The 14,078-nt window shown below is 37.9% G+C and overlaps 1 long non-coding RNA gene across 3 annotated transcripts in view; it reads left to right on the forward strand.

Annotated features, from left to right (window-relative positions):
* Window positions 1-14,078, forward strand: part of LOC118147328 (uncharacterized) — a 167,899-nt gene that overhangs the window by 40,206 nt on the left and 113,615 nt on the right. For all 3 annotated transcript variants that reach the window (XR_013526107.1, XR_013526108.1, XR_013526105.1), the window contains exon 3: window positions 7,623-7,703. This is a non-coding gene — a long non-coding RNA (uncharacterized LOC118147328). The remainder of the gene's footprint in view (window positions 1-7,622; window positions 7,704-14,078) is intronic.

The raw sequence follows: 14,078 nt of genomic DNA on the forward strand, positions 1-14,078 counted from the left end.
GCACCAAATCCAACATTAATGGGGATGACGTAAATATTTCTCTACAAATAATCAATCTGTCATACTGGGATGTCACTATTAAGTATTTCTTCCTCCTTATTACACTATCACCAACTCTACTGCTACCACCATTCCCAATGAATTACTAAGCCCTATTGATTTCACTTTTGAAGACTGTTTTTAAGTCTATGGTATAGTTCACCACCATCCCTTGTCTCAATTTCTCTCGAAGCTTCCAGCTGGCCTTCCTGATTCAGGCCTGCCACCAATCCTTTCTCCACATTGAAGCTAAAGTGACCATTCCAAAAATCTTTTCTTCTTTCATCTAGCAAGTATACATATTTTACCTCATACCATGTTCCTGGGAGTGTTCTAGATCCAGGGGACATAGTAAAAGAAGTCCTTGCCCTCATGGAGGTTACATTTTTAACTTCCTTTTTAACTGGAGGTGGAGTGGAGGAACAGGTAAATAAACAAATAAATTACAAATTTTATCAAAAGGTGGCAAATACAATGGAGAGGGGAAGTCAGTAGGAGGAGTACAGGTAGAGAAGGTTAGGGAGGGAGACTGGTCTTAATTTCAGAGGAAGGTAGAAGGTCTAACTGAGAAGTTGGTATTTCAGCAAAGGCCTGAAGGAAATGGGTTGGGGAAGGGGCAAGACTGATAGAACACCACTGCAGGGTGATTACACGAGAATGCACCTGGCTACAGCACAGTGGCTGGGTAGGCGGGAGGGAATGGTAGAAGATGAGATCAGAAAGCCTTTGGAACCATGAACCATGCAAAACCTAATCTGGCCTCCTAGATCAATACTCATAAAAATAATGGTAGGCTGGGCACAGTGGCTCACGCCTGTATTCCCAACACTTTAGGAGGCCAAGGCGGGTGGTTCATGAGATCAAGAGATCAAGACCATCCTGGCCATGGTGAAACCCCGTCTCTACTAAAAATACAAAAATTAGCTGGGTGTGATGGCACGCGCCTGTGGTCCCAGCTACTCCGGAGGCCTAGGCGGAAGAATTGCTTGAACCCGGCGGAGGTTGCAGTGAGCCGAGATTGCACCACTGCATTCCAGCCTAGCAACAGAGTAAGATTCCATCTCAAAAAATAATAATAATAATAATAATGGTAAAATTCAAATCTCTTTGAGTTACCAGGTCTTCACTGGCCTTATCTTTATTAACCTTTTTAATCAAATTTCTTATCTTTACATTCTATGCTTAAGTCATTTGGAAACTTTCAGTTCTCTGAATCTGTATTGCTCTATTTCAACTCAGAAACACTGAATGAACCATTCCTGAAACATCAATCTTCCACTTCCCCTTCTTCCATAGCTTTGCCTGACTAATTCTTTGTTTTGCTTCTGTTCTTACAATAGATATCATTTCGTCTGAGAAAGTATTCCAGACCTTCAAAGGCAGTGTTAGATTTTCCTCCAGTGTGGTTCCAGGGCATCCTGCACTTGTCACCTCCCTTATCCCTCATCATACTTTGCAATAGTCACCTGCTATGGTCCCTTTTTCTCACTAGACCTTGTCTTATTACCCACCCTTGTATGTGCTCCATCTTAAACAGTGCACAGCACAGAGTATGTGCTCAGTATGCACCTATACATAGTAAATGAACAGAAATATGATTATAATGAGAATGTTACAATCAAATTTGCAATAGGAGAATTATAAAGATTATCACAGTGATGTTATTAATGAAGAAACACAGATCTGGCTTTCAAATAATTCAAGGCTGGGATTTAGCAGCAATGTACTACCCATAAAGTATATATTTCTTATTGCCCTCTTCCTGTTTGGTGACTGATTGTCTCTTACAGGGCCAGTCTAGTATTTGTTGAAAAATCCCCAATGCAGTGGCAGAATAGGTTTAAGAATTATGCCTGTCATTGGTATTGGCCTTATAAAAAAATCAGTTCTTTAAAATCTTCAACACTTAAAACAGTTGCTCACTAATAGTGGGGTTTCAAGCACTGATTTTTAAAAACTGAGATATATTAAAAGAAAGGAAGACATTCTTGGAAGATTTCAAATTTCACCAGATAAGTGGGCACCTTCTCCACATATAGATAGCAAAAATCAGTTCCTGAAATTATTTGTGTTTTATATTTTCCATAACATTCACATATTCTACCTCCTTTATATTTTGCAGTAGAAATAGCAGACTCATTTCATAGATGTGAAAATCAAAAAGATAATGGACTAATAAAAAAAGACAAACCATAGAATAAAGCCAAGACTCAAAGCGGACTCCAGAGCCTATGCTTTGTCAAGGAAGAGAGAGAGGAGGAGAAAATTTAATAATGCTGACAATCCAGCCTACCATTTTACTCAACAGTTCAATGGGAAGATGCCCTAAATAAACTGAGCTGGGAGATATGAATCTGACCTGCAATTTTATAATTTGGTCTTAGTCCCTGTATACACCTCTCTTCGCATGAGCTTTTAGTGGCTAAGTGTATTCCAGTACTTAAAAGTAGCAACTTTTTCTACCATAACTTCTAAGCACAGCTGGCCACTTTGGGAAGTCCTGAACAATGAGCATAGACTCTGGAGCCTGAATGCCTCAATTTTAGTCCTGACTCCAAATCATACTCATGTGTGACCTTGGGCTTAACCTCTCTGTCTCAATTTCATTATCTATAAAATAAGGATACAAGTACATTTATCTCCTAGGGTTGTGACAAGGATTAAATGAGTTCATACCTTCAAAGTTCCTAACACAGTCCCTGGTGCACAGTAAATATTTACATAAAAGATCAAGTATTATGGTCTCCTGCTCAACTGAACAAATAGCTTCCTGTTCCAACACTGGAGAAGAAAGTCTCCATGTTGGAAATATTGAAAGAAGATATGTTGTTTTCCAATGCAGCACATAACTCATGGCATGCTATAATTTATAAATGTGAGGCTGCCACTGCTAAAACTTAGGGAATGCATATGATTTTTTTACATTATACTTAGGTGAAGAAACATGCTTTTTTAAAAAAATCACATTCTCTGGGTTTTTCTTTGTATGAAAAGTCTTAGAATTGGAGGTTAAATCAGAACTTGATCTTTGAATTTGAAGTTAGAGCTATTTCTATAAATATACCAGCATCTGAATCATAAAAGACTGTTTTAAATTGTATATGAAGGATTAAGAGATCTTTAAAACCAATACAACTTGATAAATATGTTAGGACCCGGAGCAAGGTAAAAATAACTCCATTAGAAAGAGTAGAAAGTGGCCGGGCCTGGTGGCTCAAGCCTGTAATCCCAGCACTTTGGGAGGCCGAGGCGGGTGGATCACGAGGTCAAGAGATCGAGACCATCCTGGTCAACATGGTGAAACCCCGTCTCTACTAAAAATACAAAAAATTAGCTGGGCATGGTGGTGCGTGCCTATAATCTCAGCTACTCGGGAGGCTGAGGCAGGAGAATTGCCTGAACCCAGGAGGCAGAGGCTGCAGTGAGCCGAGATCGCGCCATTGCACTCCAGCCTGGGTAACAAGAGCGAAACTCCGTCTCTAAAAAAAAAAAAAAAAAAAAAAAAAGAAAGAGTAGAAAGTTCTTAAATGCCAAAGACCAATACGAAATTAAAAGTCTTAATTCTAAGAACTCAAGAGTTAATTTAGGCTTCCTTTTCCCAGGAACAGAAGGTTTTTAATAAAGTTGCCTAGACAACAGCAGCTCAGTCCCAGGGCAGCCACCTCTTTGATTTCTCACCATCCTGCTTCAGCTCACATCAACCTCATAAACAACTTGAAGACCATTCAGGGCCCTTAGAAATGGCTGCTGGTTGCTGATAGCAGACCCATGTGGCTGCTAACAGAAAGATCAACATACCTAATTCAGCCTGTGGAAGTGTGGGGCAGGATGTAGGTCACAATGTAACAGCTGCTGCTTGTGAGGAATCTCAGTTGTAGGGTCAGCCACAGAACCAGTTTCTCCCACTCAAAAAAGTGTGGAACCAGAATGCTTAGAGTTCATAAAATAATCTCTAAACCATGTTAGGTTAAAACAAAATGACCATCTCACAAAAATAAGTTTAGTTTATAAAATCTTCATTTAAGTCTGGGTGTGGTGGCTCATGCCTGAAATCCCAGCACTTTGGGAGCCTGGGACAGGAGGATGGCTTGAGCCTAGGAGTTCAAGACCAGCCTGGGCAACATAGCAAGGCTCTGTCTCTACAAAGAAATTTTATTATAAAAGTAATGGGCATGGTGGTGCACACCTGTAGTCCCAGCTACTCAGAAGGTCAAGGTGGGAAGATCACTTAAGCCCAGGAATTTGAGGTTGCAGTGAGCTGATTATACCACTGCCCTCTAGCCTAGGTGACAGAGCAGGACCCCCATCTCCAAAAACAAAAGTCATTTAAAAACTGAAGACTCTTCTTGCTCAGTTCCCTAAATTAGCTGGGGGGACTGGAACACTTCACAATGTTTACATTTTTAAATTTAAAGAATTTGTTTTAAACTTACTTGGTAATGGCAATTCTACTTACTGACCAACTTTTCAGCTCTTTCTGACCAGGATAGTTGCAAATTAGGGAAAATATCTTTATAATCTACATCCAATACAAGAGGACTCTAATTACTAAACAGCATTTAGGTCCTAATTATTTTCACTGTTTTCATAAAATAAGCATTATGATTGCACACTCCTTCTACTGTCTGAATTTATGTAAGAGGTATAGCGTGCTTAAAATACATATATATGTAAAATTATATTTTCTTAGAAACATGGATGTTTGCAACCACTGTTTTCAAAGAGATTATTACTGTGTATTCTCCCTGTTTTACAATATGTTTTCATGGAGACTGTGTTATACCAGAGGCTTCTGATTGTCAAAGCGATAACCAGTTTTAACTGCCAGTATGTACCAGATTTGTGAACTAATTTAGAAAAACCGCAAACTACTAATAAAATGGAGTTTGCAAACTAAATATCAAAAAAAAAAAAGGAAGGAACGCTTCTATGGGCAAAGGAGATTCAAAAGGACACAAGGCTTCTGGAGTAACTTTCACTTTTTTCTCTAAATCTTTTTTTTAATTTTTTTTTTTTTTTTTTTTTTTTGAGACCGAGTTTCGCTCTTGTTACCCAGGCTGGAGTGCAATGGCGCGATCCCGGCTCACTGCAACCTCCTGGGTTCAGGCAATTCTCCTGCCTCAGCCTCCTGAGTAGCTGGGATTACAGGCACGCGCCGCCATGCCCAGCTAATGTTTTGTATTTTTAGTAGAGACGGGGTTTCACCATGTTGACCAGGATGGTCTCGATATCTTGACCTCGTGATCCACCCGCCTCGGCCTCCCAAAATGCTGGGATTACAGGCGTGAGCCACCACGCCTGGCCTTCTCTAAATCTTTTTAAATTTTTCTTTTTTTTTTTTTTTTGGTCAAAACAGCAATGTTTTATATTCATGAACCAACTAATGTTTTCCTCTATACAGAAATTTCTGATAAAAACCGTAAGTAATTTTTAAACTGAAAAATTTGAATCCTACCTGTCTCCTTCATGGCATCTAATCACAATGATGTTCAACTGTTGGCTTATTCCTTTAATGTTTCTCTTCCCTTCTAGACCACAAGTCTCATGGAGGTGGAGATGACATTAATGTCTATAGCAGTATAACCTCTATGTCTGGCTTGGTGTCTGACACAGAAGTGATGCTCACAAAACAATGATTAAATAAATGTACTGCCATTTAAAAATTATGACTAGTTTAAAACTATAGTGTTTTATGCCAAATACTATACTGCATTTTGAAGAAAACCCCTCTCTTAATTATGTAAGGAATCATTGTGACAAGCCTCTTTCTTAGGTTAATCATATAAAAGACGGTCATGGAAAAGAAGCAAACTAAAATAATACAAATTATAATATTTCAGACTCAGACCAAAAGTATTCTGTTTATAAAAGGTCAGTGTGTATATTTTTCAGAGGATCTAAACCCATGGAGATTATGTTGGAATAAAGATAGGTAGATAGGCCAGTAGATAAGCTATAACAAAAAAATGGTTAATACATATATATGACTTAAAAATCCAACATAGTCTGACATGTCTACTACTTAACTAATATTAGACAATATATAATATAAGGCTGGGTGCAGTGGCTCACACCTGTAATCCCAGCTCTTTGGGAGGCCAAGGTGGGTGAATCACTTAAGGTCAGCCTGCCCAACATGATGAAACCCCCCTTTAACAAAAAACACAAAAATTAGCCTGCCATGGTGGTATGCACCTGTAGTCCCAGCTACTCAGGAGGCTGAGGTGGGAGAATCACTTGAACCCAGGAGGTTGAGGTGTCAGTGAGCCAGGATGATGCCACTGCACTCCAGCCTGGGCAACTGAGTGAGACCTTGTCTCAAAAAAAAAAAGATAATATATATTAGAATAATATATTAATATATAACATTATATAGTATGTAATAAATATGTTAATATAACACAGATAAATTTAATGTGTGATACTATATTAATATATTTAATATATTAATCTATGGTTGCATTACAAATTACCCCCAAATTTAGCAGCTTAGAACAATTTATTATCTTACGGTTTCTCTTGGTCAAGAAACTGAGGGCGCTTTGGCTAGTGGTTCTAGCTCAAGGCCCCTCATGAGGCTGTAGTCAAGCTGTTCTGGGCTACATTCATTTCAAGCTGCTAGATTAGGGCTGAAGTATTTGCTTTCAAATATGTATAGCCATGTAACCACCATTGCCATCAAAATACAGTATATTTCTGTCATTCCACAAAGTTTCCTCATGTCCTTTAGAAATCAATTTCCTTTCCTTTCCCAGTTGCTGACAACCACTGACATCTCATCTATCCTGTTCCTGTAGTTTTGCCTTTTCTGGAAAGTTATATAAATGAAGTTACACAGCATCATGCAGGCATTCATGTCAGGCTACTTTCACTTAGCACAATATTTTTGAGATTCATCTATGTTGTTACCTATATCCGTCGCATGCTCCTTTTTACTGCTTTTTATTGTTAAGTACTCTCTCTGTAGATATGTATCTGATACTTTTAATCACTCACTAGTTGATGGACATTTGGAGTATTTTCACCTTTGGGCAATTATGACTAAAGCTGCTACAGACGTTCATGTTCAGATTTTGTATGGATAGTTTCAGCTCTCTTGGGTAAAATCCTGTGAGTATGACGGCTATGACAACATATGCTGAGTGTAGATTTATAATAATTTTATAGGAGACTGCCTGTTATCCAGAGTGGTGATACCATTTTACATTTCCACTGGTGAAGTATTAGAAATCCAGTGTTCTGCAATCTTGTAAGCACCTGATTTTATCAGCTGATGTTACTGCTATTGTTTGAATCTTAGATATTGCAGTGGATAAGAGATGGTAGCCATGTTGTTTCTATGTACATTTCTTCAGTTACCAAAGTTTTTATATGTATTTTTCATGTGTTTATCTGCCATCCTTCTTTATTCTTTGCTGAAGTGTGTTTGGCCCCTTTTTTAAAATTGGGGCAAATTTATTGGGGCAAAACAAATTTTAAAATAAAATTAGGGCAAAACAAATTTATTTGTTTTTATCTGAAGCAGAGAGAGAGAGTTATTGCAAGAGGATACTGAAAGTTTTATCCTGGCTTTCCTTATTTAGAGTGAAGATTCAGAAAAGGATCTGATGAGCCTGGCCAAATGCAGTGTGAACTGGCTAGCTGGTGTTCTGCATAGGCATGGGGTAAGTCTGAGTAGCTCAATCTGTGGAAACCTATCTGTGAAGTCAGACCACACTCTAGTTAGAGTGACACTGATGGGGCTTCCCCTGAAATGAATGTTAATCATAAAAGGGGAGATTAATTACAGAATGAGAAATCAGGCTGTCTTTAAATATTGAAGGAAAATATCCTCTCTGGGAAATGTGGGTCAATTTCCACTGGACTCTGAAATACTGGAACTGATTAGAAGTAGGGAGTGAACTGGCCCTAACCCAATAATGGCACACCAGAGGTGTAGAACTGCACCTTTTGAGGTTTAGATTTGTGAGCTTTTTGAGATAATTTTTTCTTTGTTGTAGCTCTGTCATATCTAAGACTTAAATCATGATATCTTTCAACATATTTCACTGGTTGCAATTGTGTATGGAGAGTTAGGGAGAGCATGACGTATGTCTTGGGAACATTAGAGTGGATCGCAGTCATCTCCACAGCCAGAGTGAGGAGGCCAGTCATTGCCTGGCAGAGGCCTGCTTTGCCTACCACATTGCCTTCTCAGAACAACAGCTGGCAATCAGAATAGAGATTTCGTTGTAAAACAAGGTTTCCAGATCATTTTAAGATTTTATTTATATTATTTTTAAATTTCAACTCTTTGTTTTTTAGATTCAGGGATACATGTGGTTTGTCATATGGGTGATATAGTGTGTGATGCTGAGGTCTGGGGTACAGTTGAACCTGTCAGGTAGTGAGCACAGTACCCAACAGGTAGTTTTCAATTCCTTGTCCCCCTGCCTCCCCCCTCAATGTCTGCTATTCTCATCTTTATGTCCATGTGTACCCAATGTTCAGGTCCTACATAAGTGGGAACATGAGGTATTTGGTTTTCTGTTTTTGTGTTAAGTTGCTTAGGATAATGCTCTCCAGCTGCATCCATGTTGCTGCAAGGACATGATCTCATTCCTTTTTGTGGCTGAATAGTATTCCATGATGTATACATATCCCATTTTTTTAATCCAATTCACTGTGGATGGGCACCTAGGTAGATTCAATGACTTTGCTATTGTGAATGGTGCTGCAATAAACATACAAGTACAGGTATCTTTTTAATAAAACAATTTATTTTTCTTTAGGTATATGCCCAGTAATGGGATTGCTGGATTGAATGGTAGTTCTGTTTTTAGTTTTTTGAGAAATGTCCAAACTGCTTTCCACGGTGGCTGAACTAATTTACGTTTCCACAACTGGTATATAAACATTCCCTATTTCCACATCCTCATCAGCATCTGTTACTTTTTGACTTTTTAATAATAACCATTCTGACTAGTGTGAGATGGTGTGTCATTATGATTTTAATTTGCATTTCTCTGCTGATTAGTGATGTTGAGCATTTTTTCACATTTGTTGTTGTATGTATCTCTTCTTTCAAGAAGTATCTGTTCATGTCCTTTGCCCACTTTTTAATGGGGCTGTTTTTTGCTCATTGATTTAAGTTCCTTATGGATTCTGGATATTAGACCTTTCACTGGATGCAAGTTTGTGAATATTTTCTCCCATTCTGTACTCTGTTGACAATTTATTTTGCTGTGCAGAAGCTTTTAATGAGGTCCTACTGGTCAATATTTTGTTATAATTGCTTTTGATAACTTGGTCATAAATTCTTTGCTAAGGGTGATGTGCAGAAGGATATTTCACAGGTTTTCTTCTAGAACTTTTATAGCTTAACATCTTTTATTTAAGTATTTAATCTGTCTTGATTTAATCTTTTGTATGGTAATAAGTAGGGTTTCAATTTAATTTTTTGGTATATGGATAGCCAGTTATTGCATCATTGTTTAATGATTAGACCTTTCCCCATTGCTTATTTTTGTTGAATTTGTAAAACATCCGTTAGTTGGAGGTTTGTGGCTTTATGTCAAGGTTTTCTATTCTGTTACATTGGTCTGTGTTTGTTTTCATACCAGTACTATACTGTTTTGGTTACTGTAGGTTTTCAGATCTCAAATAAACAGTACCTTAAGAAATCATGGAAAAGCTCTGTAGAGAACTAATTTTCAGCAATTAAGCTGGTAGAACCCCATGACTTAATAATATCTATCTGAAAATGAAGTACAAAGTTGGCTGATTTTCATAAGCTGGTCAAGGTCTTATGACATAAGAATTACAACTTATTCTTAAAAGCACCCTACTTTTGGTAACATGTTGGAACTAAACATATTTTTATTGATATTCTTCTAAAACCAAGAGGAAAAGTACAGAAAGAAGCATGAATCCACAAGAAAAATGAGAAAATATTTAATGGGAAAGATTTTTTTAATAAAATATATGAGATGTCAAATTTTGTTTAATGAAAAGCAAATAGAAGAACTACTAAAACGGAGAAGGCTGAACCTTAAGCCACTGTAGATGGGGATGCCCATAAATTTGTGCTACAGAATCCCAGAAATCAAAGGTAGTTAAAAGCCTGTTGGGCAGGCTTAATCTTGTGTTCCCCCCAGGTCATCTTACACAAACAACTCTCTAATCCAGGAGGGAGATCAGAGACATATTATGAAAAGAAATAGAACTAAAGGGGGACTTCAGTCCACTGATACAGTTACATAGGAAGGCAAAAAAAGATACCACATTGAAAACAAGGGTATTAAGTGAAAACCTATGCAGGAAATGGAGAAAACCACCAGGGACCTCGTGCCCTTCAGATCCAAGAACACTGAGACCCAGTATTATTCCTCAGGCAGGAAAGTACAGGATGATTTTTTCTAGAGAAACTGAACCAGAGGATAAACCTTGCAGATTTGACATTTGTAGGCCTCTTTATCATGATAGCCAGTTCTTCCTCATTGCCCCACAGAGGAGCTCACTAGTTGATAATCCCTGCAAATACACCCGGTGGTTCCAACTGGATCTCTAGAGCCACACTCTAAAACAAGATCAAGCATTGGTGAATCACCAAAAGTTTAAAAAGCTTCCAACATGAGAGACTTTTTATAATACACAGAAAAAAATAAACTCAGAAGAAATAAAAATTAATGAGACTAATGGAGAATCTTCAGAGAAATAATAGGAAACATCACATTCTTGAAAGAAGAATGGTATGCTATTTTTAAATCAAAGAACAGAGATCAAGAGCTACTGGAAATCAAAATATACTAGCTGAATTTTTAAAATCAATAGAGATGTTGAGATACATCGTGGAGGAAATCTATGTAAAAGTAGAAAAGAAACTCTCAGAGATAGAAAATAAGAGAAAAAAAATGGCAAGAAAGCTGTCGTTCTGGAAGAACAACAGTATGGAAAAAAATAGAGGAGAGGAAATTACCGAAATAAGAAAAAAGAAAAAATTAACAGAATTGAAGGTCATGAATCTCTGGATTGAAAGAGACCACTGACCTCCAATTAGTCTACTTCCTGGCTCTACAGTGAAAACTCCCTACTGAGTTATAATGAAGTAAACAGTGGAAACTAATGTAAAAATAAAAATAAAAAGCTGTCATAAAATGACCAGGGAGAAAGTAGGGGAATGGATCCTGATAAATGTGCTAAATTTTCATCTTCACACCTGGCATCTTTGTTAAGATGGCCCTAAACCATTATGTCCAGGGTTAAGTTAGACCTACTAATAAAAACAGGAAGAATTCACAACATGTCCAATTAGCCAGTCATTTGTACCTTGTGATTCTGAAAGATAAGTTCTTTTTCATCTAATCTGTCATGCATTATAGTGGTCCTATCATGCAGGACGAGTATACAGCTCATACCACCCAATGATGTGTTGAAGTCAGCTTGTGCTGGCTCAGAAATGCTGATTGCTAAATTTTCTGTTTCCTCTATCACATTGGGAGCTTGAAATCAACCATGTGGGAGTATTTACGTTATAAATTGGCCCAGGCTACAACTCAAAGTGAGGTTTTTTGGTTGTGGTTTGCTGCTTTTTCTTGAAAGTCAGTTTACCTACACTCCACTACAAACAATTCACCGTGTAAGTCCAGAAACACACGAATGATCTATATCCTGTTCAATGAGATGAGACCATCAATGAATCACTGAATGTCACAGCAATGTCACACTTCTATTAAAGTTTCTAAACTTTGTCTCAATTTTTAAACTTACCTGGTCTTAAACAAGTCACAGTTTACAGACTGATACTAAGACCTAGACTACACAATAAGAAACATTGCTGTAGAAGAGCAGTCCCCAATCTTTCTGGCATCATGCACTGGTTTTGTGGAAAACAGTTTTTCCATTGACAGGAGTAGGGGTGGGATGGTTTCAGGATGATTCAGTTACATTACATTTATCATTAGATTCTCATAAGGAGAATACAACCTAGATCCCTCACATGTGCAATTCACAGGAGGGTTTGCACTCCTATGAGAACCTAATGCTGCCACTGATCTGACAGGAGGTGGGGCTCAGCTTCACTGTATCACCCACTGCTCACATCCTGCTGTGCAACCTGATTCCTAACAGGCCACATACTGGTACCTGACTGTGCCCCTGGGGTTAGGGACCCCAACTGTGGAACATATAAATTTTCTCCTTCATCATTAACTTAATTTCCGCTCTCCTATTTCTCTTTGTTAGTTTCTTTGTTAACAAATTTTTTAAAAACCTCAACATGTAGTCAAGGTCAATTTGCCTAACAAGTTTTGCTCCTAAACTGTTTCATAGTATTAAGAAAATTAAATGAGATAAAAAGCTGAAATTGCTAAGGAAGTCCCTACCACATAGTAAGTGTTCAATAAATAGCAGGCATAAATACCATTACTAGATTATAAACTTTTGGATGCGAAGATTGTAATTTTTGTTTGGTTTTGATTTTGTTTTATATGCATTATCTTTAACATTTAGCATGTCACTTGGCCTTTAGTATGTATTCAACAAATACTTACTAGAAATTAATGATGCACAGTAAGTGATTGTAATGCTTCCTAAACGTAGTGCAGACACTGCTTCTACATTGGGACTGATGTGTGAGAAGTGTCAGGGCACAGGGAGTTTGTAGAACTCATCCTGCACAAATCCATTCTCACCCTTTCCTCTGGTCCAAACAAGTTGTCCATTTTCTGAATGTAGCCTCATGATTTGACTAAAGTGAACACTGTAAGGGTTGGTATTAAACTCAAAATATTAATTGGTAATTCCCTTATTTGGTCCTCAGGTTTTACTAAGGAGGGTAAGATATGTAGCTGCTCAGTGAGGAGTGACTTGGGTATCAGTTATCTCCCCTGCCATATGAGAGGACTGAAGATTAGCCTTGCATGTCTTAAGTGCTATCATTTTGTGTTGTTAACAAATTGTGCAGAAGGACTGTCTTGCCCAAAAATAAAAATTAGCTGTGTTCTGTAGAACGCATCAAGTTTTATCGTTAGAGAAAATAGATTCGATTTGTTGCTTTCTGAGAGTTACCAGGAAAGGCTTCTCAGACGTTTATTAGACAAGTCTGATTCAAACTTTGTGGATACATGAGCTTCTGGTGCTGCTTTCTCCTTTACCTCCTATGCCTATTATACATTTTCATCAGGGAACAAGGTCCCATCTACCATAAGAATCAAGCAAGAAACAGGACATATTTGCAAGAAATATTTGGAGACAGATACTCCAATGGCAACTGATGCACCATGTAATAATATCTCTATTTCTCTGTAAAGGTTTTGTCAAACCTAATCAATGCAGAGACTCCTAGTAGACTATAGTGGGAGGCGTACCATTCATTACATTTGGAAGAGCCAAAAGTTAGGCTTACAATGCATTTTAAAGCCATGGTTCTTAATATCTGTAATGAAAATCATGGGTTCTTTACACAGGGGTACTTAGACAAAAACTGTGCGTAAAATTTAAAGAGGTTTGTAATCCTTGAAGCTAAAGAAAGAAAGACTAATCCAGGTTAAGAACATCATATTTGGTTGAGATGGGAGATCCTGGAACCGTGTCTACATAAGTGCTCCTTGTCAGAGGGAGGAGTTCAACTAAACTAAGGCAGGAGTAATTTCTGGCATGCACAATAGTATGGGGTCGAATGAAGCTGATGCATGGTGCCCTGTAGAACTAAGAGAGCTGGCCTTAGAGACAGTGTAGTGGTGTGAAAGATCACCCATCAGGAGAGAGTTAGAAACCTGGAATGTAGTTTTTCCTCTGCCCCTAAATGCCTGAGTAAAATCATATCAGTGCTTTAGTTATCTCAAACAAACAAGGATAGAAACAAATGAGATATCCTGTTAGCGCTAAAATTCAATCATTTAGAGGTACAAGATATATATACAGGAAAGTCTTATCCACTGGAGATAATTTTTTTGCCAAGGAGATGAACTTTTGCAAACGTTTGCCTGAGGCCTAAAATTGTTATTGGACATGATTGTGCCACTGGGTTATAATGAGTCCTCAGGTGTTTTTCCTTTTTT

This window comes from Callithrix jacchus, chromosome 14 (genome assembly GCF_049354715.1).
Source record: "Callithrix jacchus isolate 240 chromosome 14, calJac240_pri, whole genome shotgun sequence".
Classification (NCBI taxonomy): domain Eukaryota; kingdom Metazoa; phylum Chordata; class Mammalia; order Primates; family Cebidae; genus Callithrix; species Callithrix jacchus.